Raw genomic sequence first — 14,928 nt, 5'->3', positions numbered from 1 at the left:
TTGGAGAGAACTCTTTCTGTATCAATTGGAACTAATCCAGTAGCTAAAAAGCTATTTTGGATAGTATTCGGCCGAAATGCCTCAGCCTGTGCACGTTGGAAATCAGCTAAGAAATCAAGCTTGTCGATATGGTTATAGCCTGTACGTGCAAGATCACTCATAAAGCGACCATAGGCAATTTTCAACACAGAAAAACAGCCAACATCTAGGGGCTGTAAAAGATATGAAGAATATGCTGGCATGCAGAGTGGAATAATATCATTCTCTGAGCAGATTCGGTCAAATTCGGGTGTAAGATGGCTTCCATGGCCATCAAGAATCAAAAGCCGAAAACGACCACGGATATGTGAATTTGTTGATAGGATGAATAGCTTTTTTAGCCAACGTAGACCAATCTCATCAGTAGTCCAGCCATTAGCTGAGACTTCAAATCGCCAGTCAGATGGTAGATTATCAAACCAGCTTGCTACTATAACCTTGCCTTTAAAGATCACACATGGTGGTAATGAATAGCCATCTGCACAGATTGATTCAATTGCAGTAACCCATTCACGGTTTCCAGGCTGTAGAATAGATCGCCGACCGTAGTATTCCTGCCGAGTAACAACTATCTATGTTGAAATAAGGCCCATTGCAAAGCCTGTCTCATCAAAGTTGTAGATATCTTCGGGTTAGATCCCGTTCTCATCGATAACTTGTTGTACAGTTGTAAACCATGCTTGAATTGATTTAGGGTCTTTGTTTAGGGCACATTGGTAGTTATATCGTCTAGAGACACATGTTCGAATCTCATTACGTCGATTGATAAAGGTTGATGGCCAATTCTTGCCGACTATAGGTGGGGGTGGCTACCACGCGCAGCTAGTAGAATATTGGCCATATCTCGTACAGTAGATGGCCTAGGAGCTGCGCCACGTGTATCCATAGATATTATCCATTCAGTAAGCGAATCTTCCTCAAGCTGTGTCAATTTATAGCTAGGTAGGCGTTGATCAACGCGTGCTTGTACGCCATTTACGCGGTCGGCTAGCGTTGTATGGGGTATATTGTAGAGCTTCGCTGCTGCACGGAGAGTGGTGATACGGCAATTTTTTAAATCTTTCAGTGCCAATAGGATCTTGCCCTCTTGGTTGATTAATTTCTGCCGAGATTCAGAGCGAATTGGTGGCATGATAGATGTTTGAAGTAGGTAGGTAGGTAGATGGACGTGATTTTTGATGGGGTGTACGGCGAGACCGGGAATTACGTTAGTTAAAAAAAGAAGAATAATAGTCTCTAACTCTTCTCTATCATAAGTTATTAATAATAGATAGATAGATAATTAGAAACCAGAATATTAGCTTTAAGATATTAGATAAATAAGAATAATAAAAAAGGATAATAAGTATGAGGAATAGATAGGAAGTATAGTAGATTAAAGATCAGAAATAATAAATTCTAATATATTTAATAAATATATATATATATCTTAATAAATAATATTAAATTTTAAACCTAACAAGACCCAACAGGACCTAAGAAAACCTTAGAAAACCTAAGAATTACCCAAGAAAACCTAAGAAACCCCAAGAAAACCCAAGAATTACCCAAGAATTACCCACAAAAAACTAAGGAGACCCAAAAAAACCTAAGGATTACCCAATCCTACCCCAATTCCGTCAAAAATCTTCCAAAAAATTTTACCCAGGCTTCTTTAGTTTAGTCCTCTATTTTATATAGACTATCTTCTCTAATTTAGAAAAAGATTATATTAAAATATAGAACTTAAGCTTTAATTTAATATTAAGAAACACTAAATTAGCTTAAAAATAAAAAAGTAGTACTTTTCAGGGCATACACCTAAAAGATCTACTATCTCCACAACATATAAATATATATTTCTATAAGCTACTTATAATATTTTTATAACATTTTTTCCTACTATATACAAATACTATATTTAAATAAGAAGTCTATTATTATTACTAGTAATTAATATAAACCCTTACTTTTTAACATCTATTTCTAAGATAGATATTTAAAATTCCCCATAGCTATATGTAAAGATAGAAAGATTCTAATAGACAAACCAAAACAAATGCAAAACACATGTAAAAAACAGTATTTTAAATTGATGACTGAGCAGAGTTATGTACGCCAAGACCTCTTTTTTATGCAAAATTGGGTTCTTCTGGGTACCCATTGGGTACCCAGCTTGGGTCTTGGGTCGGGTTGGGTTTTTAGGTGCTGGACCCAAATTGGGGTTTGGAGAAGTCTAGGTACCTTTGAGATCTTAGAAGGTAAAAGTGCATGTTTGATTAAGTATAGAATGACAGTAGTTTATATACAATCAAACATGATGACATCAGGTGATGTGCGATCATAACAGTAACATGATGTAAGCAAGGAAAGATACATGGTAATCTTGGGGCGAATATCACACCTTTATCACACTATAAAAGAATTAGATTATTAGATCCTACAGGATCACAAAGCTACTGTTGGCTACAGCCTCTTAGAATTCAACAGCGAAGTCCATAACTGTCTTACTGCCCTGTTTAAGTACTATAAACTTATCCTAGCGTTTCTCAGGGCCAAGACACTCTGAAAACTCATGTTCGATCCACCTAATATATACAGCCCAGGTCATAGGGACCTATCTACCCATCACGTTTGTATATAACTTCCATTTCTTAGCGGCTATACCTTAAAGATATCCAGCAGCATACAGGACCCTTAGGTCATCAGTAGGGACAGACCCGGTATACATCGCTAGCTTACAGAAGTACTGTTCGCAGTCTTGGATATACTTTTATGCCGTATCATTTGCGTATTTCCCGGTATAATTACTAACAGGGTTAATATTCTTCAGCAGCGCTTTCTTAGTTGCTTCGATGGTGTATTGTTCTTCACAGGACTGATCGAAACTACTTGAAGTTCCCGACAAAGGGGTTATAGTCGGAGGAGTTGGTACTGGTTCTGCCACAATAGGGGCCGGTCAGTTCCGTTCTGCTATAATAGCGTTAGCTGTTCCGATAATAACATCATAGGTTTGTTCTAATCCTCGGTCTATCTCCTATGTGTTTATGTATATCTTAGCCAGGTCTTGAGGAAGTACCGCTAACGCTTAGTAAGTACCTTTATCCATAGGCTAATAGATAATCTCTTCTCTTATCGGATAATAAGTAACATTCTTATCCGTAAGTAGTTATTTATAATGATGTTCCATCGTGGTCTGTAGGCAGTATTGTTTTTCTTTTTGGTATGATAGGGTTTAATTAAGCTCTTTTCTTCGACGTTCTAAAAGAATCAGAGGTTCTTATACCCTTTTCACACCTAGTATCTCGTTCTTTTACTTCCATCTCATTTTGTGGTGTAGATCGGGGATCGTGGATCGTAGATCTTACCCTTAGAGATAGAAGGATGCACCTCAATTCGGTATAAACGAGGGGTAATCGTGCATTAGCGTCGGTGTTCGGTCTCTTCCGTGTCCAGGTTTGTCCGAACAAAGGGAATGGTCCCCGGATGGTCCCCGGATGGTCCCTGATTCTCAGGGTTTTCCTCCATCCGCCCTTTTTCGGGGTTGTTGTGACTTCACACTTCCTAGAACACAAAGACGTCGTCTAACGCATCAAGAATGACACTTTCTGTCTCGTATACACACATTTAGTACCGATCGTTTGAATTCAATCGTTGAAGGGAGTGTACGGATCTGTCTCCGATATATCCTCCCCGAACAGCCGTAGAAGGCATGTTTAGTTAGGACATGCTACTATATGAGATCTTAGGAGGTAAAAGTGCATGTTTGATTAAGTATAGAATAATAGTAGTTTATATACAATCAAACATAATGACATCAGGTGATGTGCGATCATAATAGTAATATGATGTAAGCAAGGAAAGATACATGGTAATCTTGGGGCGAATATCACAATTTTATAAAACTTCAAGTTTTTTTCTAATAAAAGATAAATAAGTCTAAATAAGGATTTTTTCTTAGATAATATATTGATCATATAATGTATTTCTTTTTATAATAATATAATTTTAGATAATGTAATTTTAAATATATTAATATATATCCTAAATTTAGAAAGGATATCTTTGTCAAGGAAGACAAAGGAAACACTATATTGAGGATCATGCAGATCTATTGACGTATTGTCTACGGGATTCGGCACCAAGTCTGGCCGCATATAGAGGGGGATTCCTGTAGGGCCCGACTTACACTCCTCAAGTGTTAGTCGCTGTATCTAAGTGAACCACCCCCTCGTGCTCTTCCCTTAGTATATCTCGCCTAGCCCACAGGTGTCAGCCTAATCTGACAAGTTCATTACAATCTTTTTAAGAATTAATAATAATTAATTATTTTTATTATTTACATAGAATTTAATTGAAATATATCTTAATAATATTATATAATTTTCATATGTTTTTATAGAATAAGAAAGATTTATAATTTTTATGTTCTTTTCTTATTTTAAATTATTATTTTTAACTTTTTATAAATGAATATATTAAACAATTTTTGAAGAACATTACAAAAAATAATATTAGACTTTTTTTTCTAATCTAGGGTTTTTATAAATTATAAAATAATTATATAAGATTTAGAAAATAATTTGTTCTATATTGATAATTTAAAATGGTTTATAAATACACATTCGACATAGCTATTAGACACTATCTAAAAGATAGCCAATCAGCCTATGATCAACCTATATCCATTAGCTCTGGAAAAAGTTCAAAAACTTTTAATTTTAACCATCTCCATACAGGCTCGCCGCTTAATAGGGTTCAAATCAGGTGAGTGTAGAGGCTAATTAGGTATGTGAATACCGTGAATTTCAAACCACTCTGATGTTAATTCAGTAGTATATAAATTGATATGTTATCTTGTTGAAAGATCATCCTAGGTTGATAATGGGGTAATAAGCCTTATTCTAGAGTCTGTTAATTGCGCCGCGTAGCGGTGTACATAAAATCCAAATAGATAGAAGATAAGTGTTAGGTACTGTTATTTGTTTTTTGGCAGAATCTAACTACAAGACCAAAATATAATATTTTGTAACGGTACCGCCTACTATATCAGGTTAGTATAATATATATAGGATGAAAAGAAAAAAAAGGGACTAAACAAATGTTCGTCTGCCTGCGGGGGTTCCAGGGGCAGTGGGAGTGTCAAAAGATACAATAAGGATATATCATCAAGCCTACATAGAGGGTCTAAACTGGTAGTAGGCCCCTAGGACCTCAGGAGTATTAAAAGATTAATATAATAAACTTAAAGATATATTATAAGGCCTATATGGGGTTTGGATTTAATGCTAAATTCAATGCTAAATTCAAGTTCTCTTACATTTACGAATATTTGAATAAACTCCGTTACCATGTTGCAAATACTATGACTAGGGGTCCAATAGACACCTAGCTCCATCTAGTAAGAATTAGTAATATAACCTCATCGTCGACCTTCATTATCTATATCTCGCTCCATAATCACTAATTCAGACTATCCACCTAACCAAATTACACCCCAAACTATCTGTAAAATATCCTTAACATAGATCTTACGATTCACTAAGTCTTTCCGATATACTTCTGATATAAATCGCTAGTACTATTTAGATCTAATATTAGTCTTCTGTTAGACAGAATATTTATCTAAAAAGATCTAATTTTTAATAAGCTCTCTCTCTATCCTCTAAAATAGCCCATTTTCTTACAAAACGAAGCTAATCTAGGCTAAAGCAGCTAAAATTGGTATATTTTTCTTCGATAGGCAATGTTCTAACCCCACTGGTATTGAAACACGCCAAATTGTCGATCGGGATAGATTTCTAGGCACAGAGGCCCCAAGCTGTCTATAAGTCTAGAAAGGAAAACGATGGGCCTACAGCCTAATAAATAGCTTACTACGCCTATTGAACACCCTAGCTGTTCTTTGGCCTCATTCATATGTACATTACGTACGCTAACATTGAACTATATTATATATAGTTTTCCCTAGTAATCTTAGCGTGTGATATACCGTTCTTTACAAGGGATACAATATGCGCTCGTTGAAATAGTGTAAGCTCACCTTTTTTTTCTTCCGATACGACGCAATATACGCCTCAATAGACACCATGATATATATAAAGAAGAAAAAAAATATTGGGTGGGGGTTGTTATGGCAATAAAAAGTGGGGTCGGTAAAGACTTTTGGGTTGCTAATTACTTAAGAATCTCTTGAATTATTTTTTTAAGTTCTTTTTTAGAAGTTACTATAGGAAGGTATCAAAAATGAAAAGAAAATTAATGTGTTTTTTGGTGTGTGGTAGGTATTTTTTGGTTAGTAAGTAGATCTGTGTTATGTATCGGTTGAGTAATATCTAAAAAATCAACAATATAACTTAAATATAATAATAAAATATGCAATAAATTTTTTTATCTCTATAAATTTAATAGATTTGAATATTACGTATTTACTAAAATTATTATAAAGAAATAGAGAATATATATCTAAGGTATCAGATAAATGATAGATAGATTATTTGAAATATTAGATCTATTAATATATAAAGATATTATTACTACAGCTTCTATTAATAATAATAATTTCATTATTTGTATAGATTATATATCTTAGATTATATATAACCTATTAGTCCCTTTCTATCTTTATTTAAAACCTATTTTACTGTAATTATCTAGATCTAAAGACTGAATTTTATCATTTTTAATAACTAATTATATATATTTAAACTATTTATATATATAATTATTATTATTAGTGTATTCATTTTTTACATTAAGATTTTTGGAATATCGAATATAAAAATAAGAATTATATTTAACTAATATGTAATAGGTAGACAAAAGAAGTCTAAATTATCTAATATTTCTATAGTATTTATTAGTATTTATTAGTATTTAAATAAAATATTGAGATAATTATTATAATTAATTTATTTTAATAAGATTATTTCGTTTATAACTAAAGAAAAAGATATATTCTTTCTGATATATATAAAGATAGGGAAGGTTAAATTTATATATAATTGAAAAGATATTTAGGTATTTAAAATTAGATATATATTCAATAAATTCTTAAATTATGACCTTTGAAGTTCCTCATTATAAGTCACTATCAAAATATAAGAAAAATAAAAAAAATTTAAAAGAAATAAAAGAAAATTCACAGGTTTTGTTTTTTATATATGGTAGGTATTTTTCGGTTAGCAAGGAGACCTATGTTATATATATATAGGTTAAGTAGTATCTATGAAATAGTAAATAGGGCCTGTTATTAGCTATATATAAGGTAAGTTTATTTTATTATTTAACATATAATATTAGAATAAAAAGATTCTTCGTTATTGATTAAATTATTTATTAAATTATAAATATAAATAAATAAATAAAAATAATCTTAACTAGAACCTATCTTGGAAGGATAAGCTCTAATAACTTCTATAAAGAATGTTATAATATGTTAAAAAAAGGAATTCCTATAAAAAGACTATAAATCGTATTGATAACTATATGATAGGATAAATAAATAATATAAATTAGAAATATGAGTAGGATTATAAATAGATATCCATGAACTAGTAATATATATTAAATCTATTCTTATTAATTAGGGATTTCAAGATCTTATATCTTACTAAATAACTTTAAGATATGAAAAAATAAGTTATATATTTCTATAATAGAGAAATAGATCCTCATAATATGAATTATAGATATTAGATAAATTAAATATATGCTTTGAGGAATATTTTAATTACAAAAAGTATTAAAATAAATTTATAATATATATTATAGCTTACACTAACTTACAATTCTGAAAGATCTAACAATCTAAGATATAATAAATATATCCTGAATTATATTAACATATTAGTAGAAATAATTATTTAGAGTATTTATTTAGAATATAGCTATCTATTTAGCTGTTATTTGAATAATAAATAAGAAAAACATCTAAAAACTACAGATCTACATATTATAAAATCTAAAATCTAAAAGTTAATATTACTTAAAAGGAAATATTCAATTCTCTTTATTATAGAACAGAAGTAAGATTCAATAATCTCTGAAGATACTAAAATTAGATTCTTTCAGATCTTAGAAGTATTTTAAAATTCTAAAATCTTAATCAAATTACCAAAAAATGAAAATTACTTTAGTAAATAGATCTATTTATAAACATTAGTTTAAGATTTATAGGCGTGGAATTTAATAGTAATTAATCTATCCATCTATGATGAATCTCTGAGAAGATTATAATTATTTAAATAAAGTAGAAAGAGTACTAAGAGTAGCTAAAAAAAACTTATTTAATATGGTTCTTTTATATATAGAGAAAATAATGAATATATTTATTATATAAAAAGGTAAGACAAGAAAGATATAGTATATATCAACTACTAATATATAATTTGTAGAGTATTTGAGACTAAGCTAGGGATGGAGTTATTATATATTAGTTATAGATAGAATAAAAAAGTCATTTAAGAAAAGAAATTTTAGATAGCTTAACAATAGAGTTATGTTCTTTATTAGTGGGAAGAATGGAATTATTTTTAAACTATATAATTAATAAAGATTATATCTAATATTTATAATGATTTGAAGATTTTAACTAACATTAGTAAAAGGAAGTTCTATCTATTTAAAGAATGTGAATTCAATCTATAGAGGGATATGAAAGACTAACGAAGGTTTAGAAAAAGGCTTTAGAAGGACCAAAGTGGAGGGTTATAATTATTATCATTATATATATAAGAATAGTAATAAGGGTTTATTAGGAAATCTAATAAAACTTTTATAGATATAAGGGCTAGGCTTTATCAAGATAAGCTTTGTTTAGGTTTAAATTATAATGATCTTAGATTTCTAGTTTAAAGGAGACTTATGAATTTATAAAAGGATCTAAAAGATTTATATTATTTGATGAGAAGATAGAGTTTGTGGTGAATTTTTATATTGGTAATGGAAGGAATAAAGATTATTAAAGAAAGTAAGACATCTAAAAGTTATATTAATAGTTGGAAAGAGAAAAATTAATAGAGAGATATTTAATTTAGCGATACTGTAATAAAAAACTTAAGAAGCTAATGAATAAGATTTCTTAAAATAGCTTTTCAAAAATATTATACCTAAAGGGATGTAAGAGAATAATAAAATAAAATAGTATAGATATAGAAACATTAATTTAGAATAAAGAGATTAAAAGAATCAAGAAGATTAAAGATTTTTATCGAAGAAGTTAATATTAAGATTATCTATATAGATTGTAAACTCAGCTAAGCTGCTGCTATTTTTCTTCTTTACTAGTTATTATTCATATTAGAATTCTATATTATTTGTTTCATTATCTAGGTCTTAGACTCTTAGATCCAAGATTATTTATTGATATTTAATTTATTTTAATTTGTTTCTATTTTAAAAATAATTTAACAAATTATATAGATGTTCTGTTTTATAATTAATAGTTTTTTCTATTTGATAGAGAGTATTATTAAATCTATATGTGTAAGGAAATATATATAGTCTAGTTATATACATATCTATCATTTTGACTATCAAATAGGAAAGGATTAAATGAATAGATCCTTAGATATTATATACAATGATATAGTATTAAATATCTAAGTTTATATATTAAAGATTATAGCTATTTAAGTTAGATCTAGTTTATTTTATAAAACTATATATAATTCTTATAGTATAAAATAGAAGGGATTTAAATAATTTACTATAAAATAAGGATATATAAAATCTATAATTATCTATATTTTTTATAAATCTAAGTTATAAAAAGAATTATATAGTGAAAAAGAAGTTGAAAGAATCTTAGATATAAAAGATCTAATTTAAAGAAAGATAAACTAAGTTAGAGATAATTTTTAATATATAAAGATAGAATAATATATCTTAATATTATTATTCTTAGAATAGATATTAGAATAATTATTTAATTTTTAAACTTAAATAGAAGAATATAAATGAATATATATAGTTTATTATAAAGAAAAAAGTTAATTCATATAAAAATATATTAATAGATTAAGAGATATATCATAAGAAAGAATTAATATAAATCTTATTATAGTTATTATTAATTATATCATATTTATAACATTTAGTATTATAGCTAAAGATAATTATATATAATATCTAAGGATCTATTTATTTAATCTTTTCCTATTTAATAATCAAAATAATAATTATTAACTAAAGAATTATAATATAAAATAAGTTATTAATTTGAAAGTAATGAATAATCCTTAGGATTAATTTATATATATCTTTTTTTATTTAGAGAAAATTATAAGTAAGAATATCATAACGTAATCGGTAAACGAGCGGGCCATGTAAACGAGTGGGCCACCTAAACTGATCTATTAATTTAAAATACATTTTTCTCAACCAAAACGCCATTAAATTAATTCAACTAGCTATTTTCTCTATCTGGACATGTTTCTCTTCTATGTCCTGGCTGCCTGCATATTCCACATCCTCGCTGGCCCCGTGTACGTGGCTGTAAACCCTCTGAAACCTACTCACGATAGCTATTGATACGGGCTACTTGGGCTTCAAATGGTTCTGAACGTAGCTCGCGAACCTCTTGAACTGAGAGATCCCCTTCGTGGGCAATCTGCCTAGTTGATCGAGTCCGTTTTTGCTTTTGTTTTTCGTTGGCGGCGCGTGATTTGCTGTTTTCCTTTTTTAAGATTGCAGCGCCTTGTAACGCGAGATGGCAGCCTTTAATAAGTTGATTTATTGCGCGATCTGATGGGCTTGGGGGACTTCGAGATCCTGTATAAAGTAAAACTTTAATTGATAAAGCTTGCCGACGTAGTTGTTTTTCGGTAAAAGGGGTTTTTGATGTGAAGTTCTGGCTTGAATCATTATCCTGGCTTGGTAGAGGTGTTGGTGTATGAAGATAAATATTAAGCTTTGATAGAACCCGATTGGGATAAAAAGGTATTAAACTAGTAGCTATAAAGTTATTCTTAATAGTCTCCGATTTAAATATCTTAATTTAGATAAACCAAGATTTAATAAAGACTTTACCTTTAAAAATTATATATAGAGGAAGCGCCTAACCTAAAGTATTTATATATTTAATTACAGTTACCTACTCATAGTTTCTAGGTTATAAAAGTACTTATCAACCATAGTACTTAGCTCTTATAACAACCTTTACTATTGCTGTAAATCCTATTATAAAACCAGTCTTATCAAAGTTATAAATATCATCAGGATAAATACTATATTAAAGTATAGTTTTTTGAACAAGGTTAAACCATCCACCGATGATTTTCGGGTCTTTGCATTTTGCACGTTCATAATTATAGCGTCTTAAGAACCGGGTTAATAGTTCAGGATACCTTTTCACAAAGTTATAAACCCATTTTCCCCAACTATTTGAACCGGAGTAGTTCCACAGGCTTCGAGAAGAAGATTCGCAGTTTCTCATACAGTAGTCAGCCGGGGCGCTGCTCCACGATCATTAAGCGATATGATCCATTTCTGGAGTGTTTCCTCTTCAATTTCCGTTAATTTATGGTTGTTGGCGCGTGTTTTGTGACGAAAACTATTACCGGCGAGGCGACGTTGTAAGGTAGAGCGAGTCACTTGAAAGCGGCGGGCTAATTCGCGAATAGTGGCTATTTCTTGATTCTTAAAAGCCTGGATAGCTAATAAGACCCTGCCTTCTTGCTCGCTTGAATTTCTCGGTGTTTGGGAGCGAATCGGTGGCATGGTGGGTGGTTGAATTGATTAGGTTCTAATTAATGGACGCGTTTCGGGTTAAGTGGCCCACTCGTTTACATGGCCCGCTCGTTTACCGATTACGTTAATATATATAAGGAACATTAGAAAAACTATTCTAGTATTTAAAAGATATATATAATCTTAATCTAGAAGGATAAATAGCTAGATAATTCTATTACTTATAATAAATAAAAAAGATAACATTTAAAAATTTTTATTAATATTAGAACAAGAAGTTATAGATATAGATTTTCTAGATTAGGTAGATAAGATTAAATAATAGATTTTATTAATAATATAATAAATAATATCCTATTCTATTAGAGAATCTTATTTATCTATTAATATAGATATAACGTAAGCCACGGCCGTTCCGATCACCCACCCCACTAGAATTTTTTTACATTCGATTATCTCAACCAACACTAATAAATTCAGCTAAATATACCGATTTTTACATACATTAATTCGATGGCCAATCTCTCGACACCCACTGCACCTAGGTGGAGCCTTAGGGGCTGGCTGATTCGGCTGAATAGGCAGTTCAACCTGGGTGTGTGATTCGATTACAGGTGTTTCAACAGGCCTTTCCACCTGCGTAAGTAGCTGTAGGCCTTCTTCAACAGTCAAGCCCTGTTCACATGGCACCTGCCTAGTTGATCGACTACGCTTCTGTCGTTTCTTCTCGTTCGCTGCACGTAAATTGGCGTTTTCTTGTGCTAGTAACGCTGTGTTATGTAGCGATATATAGTGGCCCTTAATGATTTGATCTAGCATCAATTTCGATGGGCTTGGAGGGCTATTAGATCGCTGTTTGAGAAGATCTTTAAGCATTGAAGCTTGCCTTTGAAGCTGAACCACAGTTCTAGGTGTCTTAGGTGAAAATTGACTGCTTCGGCTGCCTGGTCGAGTACCTGGTGGTGTAGGTGTTCGTAGCGAAAATTTCAATTTAGAAAGAACTTTTTCAGCATCAATTGGTACTAATCCTGTAGCTATAAAGCTATTCTGGATAGTAGCTGGTTGAAAAGCTTCAAGCCAGGCACGTTGAAAATCAGCTAAGAAATCAAGCTTATCGATATGGTTATAGCCTGTACGTGTAAGATCACTTATAAAGCGACCATAGGTATGTTTTAATACCGCAAAACAGCCAACATCCAATGGCTGTAATAGATGTGATGAATGTGCAGGCATACAGAGCGGAATGATATTGTTTTCAGCGCAGATTCGGTCAAATTGAGGTGTAAGATGGCTTCCATGGCCATCAAGAATCAACAGCCGAAAGCGACCATGGACATGTGAATTTGTTGATAGGATGAATAGCTTTTCTAGCCATCGTAAACCAATCTCATCAGTAGTCTAGCCATTAGCTGAGACCTCGAATCTCCAGTCTTTTGGGAGGTCATCGAACCAACTAGCAACAGCAACCTTTCCCTTAAAAATCACACATGGTGGTAATGAATAGCCATCTACACAGATAGCTTCAATTACTGTCACCCATTCACGGTTTCCAGGTTGTAAAATAGATCGCCGACCGTAGTATTCTTGTCGTGTTACAACTGTCTGTGTTGAAATAAGGCCTATTGCAAAGCCCGTCTCATCAAAGTTGTAAATATCCTCAGGTTGGATACCATTCTCATCAATCACACGTTGGACAGTGGTAAACCACTCTTATATGATCTTTGGATCTTCATTTAGAGCACGTTGATAGTCATAGCGTCTTGAGATACGTGTACGGAGCTCATTTCGACGCTTAATAAAGCTTGACGGCCAATTAACACCAACGGTAGAAGAAGAGGTTGATCCACGCGTAGCAAGAAGGATATTAGCCATTTCTCCTACAGTAGATAGCCTAGGTGCTGCTCCACGTGTATCCATAGAGATTATCCACTCAGCAAGCGAATCTTTTTCTAGTTGAGTCAATTTATGGTCAGATGGACGCTTATCATGCCATGAAGATAGGCCATGCGCGCGCGCATGGAGTGTAGTGTAGGGTATCTCATAGAGCTTCGCTGCTGCGCGGAGAGAGGTGATACGGCAATTTTTTAAATCTTCCAGTGCCAATAAGATCCTGCCCTCTTGGTTGGTTAATTTTTGCCGAGATTTGGAACGAACTGGTGGCATGGCAGCGGCTTGAAGTAAATGTTTTGGCTGAAAGACACGATTTTTGATGGGGTGATCGGAACGGCCGTGTGATCGGAACGGCCGTGGCTTACGTTATGGATACATGTGGTGTAGCTCCTAGGCCATCTACTATACGAGATATGGCCAATATTCTACTAGCTATATGTGGTAGCCACCCCCTACCTACAGTTGGTAAGAATTGGCCATCAACCTTGATCAATCAATGTGATGAGATTCGAACACACTTCTCTAGGCGATATGATTATCAACGTGCCCTAAACGAAGACCCTAAATCGATGCAAGCATGGTTTACAACTGTACAACAAGTTATCGATAAGAATGGAATCCAACCTGAGGATATTTACAACTTGGATGAGACAGGCTTTGCAATGGGCCTTATTTCAACACAGAAGGTTGTAACACGGCAGGAATATTACGGTCGGCGAGCTATTTTACAGCCTGGAAATCGTGAATGGGTCACTGCAATTGAATCAATTTGCGCAGATGGTTATTCACTTCCGCCATGTGTGATTTTCGAAGGCAAGGTTGCTGTAGCAAGCTGGTTTGATAACCTACCAAAAGCTGGCGATTTGAGGTCTCACTCAATGATTGGACTACTGATGAGATTGGTTTAAGATGGCTAGAAAAGCTATTTATCCCATCAACAAATTCACGGGTCCGTGGTCGATTTCGGCTATTAATTCTTGATGGCCATGGAAGTCATCTTACACCCCAATTTGACCGAATCTGTACCGAAAACAATATTATTCCGCTCTGTATGCCTGCGCATTCATCACATCTATTACAGCCATTGGATGTTGGCTGTTTTGCGGTATTAAAACATGCCTATGGTCGCTTTATAAGCGATCTCGCATGTACAGGCTATAACCATATCGACAAGCTTGATTTCTTAGCTGATTATCCACGCGCCCGCCTTGAAGCTTTTCAGCCTAGTACTATTCAGACTAGCTTTTTAGCTACTGGCTTAGTACCAATCAATGCAGAAAGGGTGCTTTCTAAGCTGAATATTTCTCTTCGAACACCTACACCACCAGG

The sequence above is a fragment of the Penicillium malachiteum genome, assembly GCF_028827825.1.
Source record: "Penicillium malachiteum strain IBT 17515 chromosome Unknown utg000005l:1.0-9002435.0:326005.0-9005861.0, whole genome shotgun sequence".
In the NCBI taxonomy this organism is placed as follows: Eukaryota; Fungi; Ascomycota; class Eurotiomycetes; order Eurotiales; family Aspergillaceae; genus Penicillium; species Penicillium malachiteum.
This window is presented reverse-complemented; position numbering follows the sequence as displayed.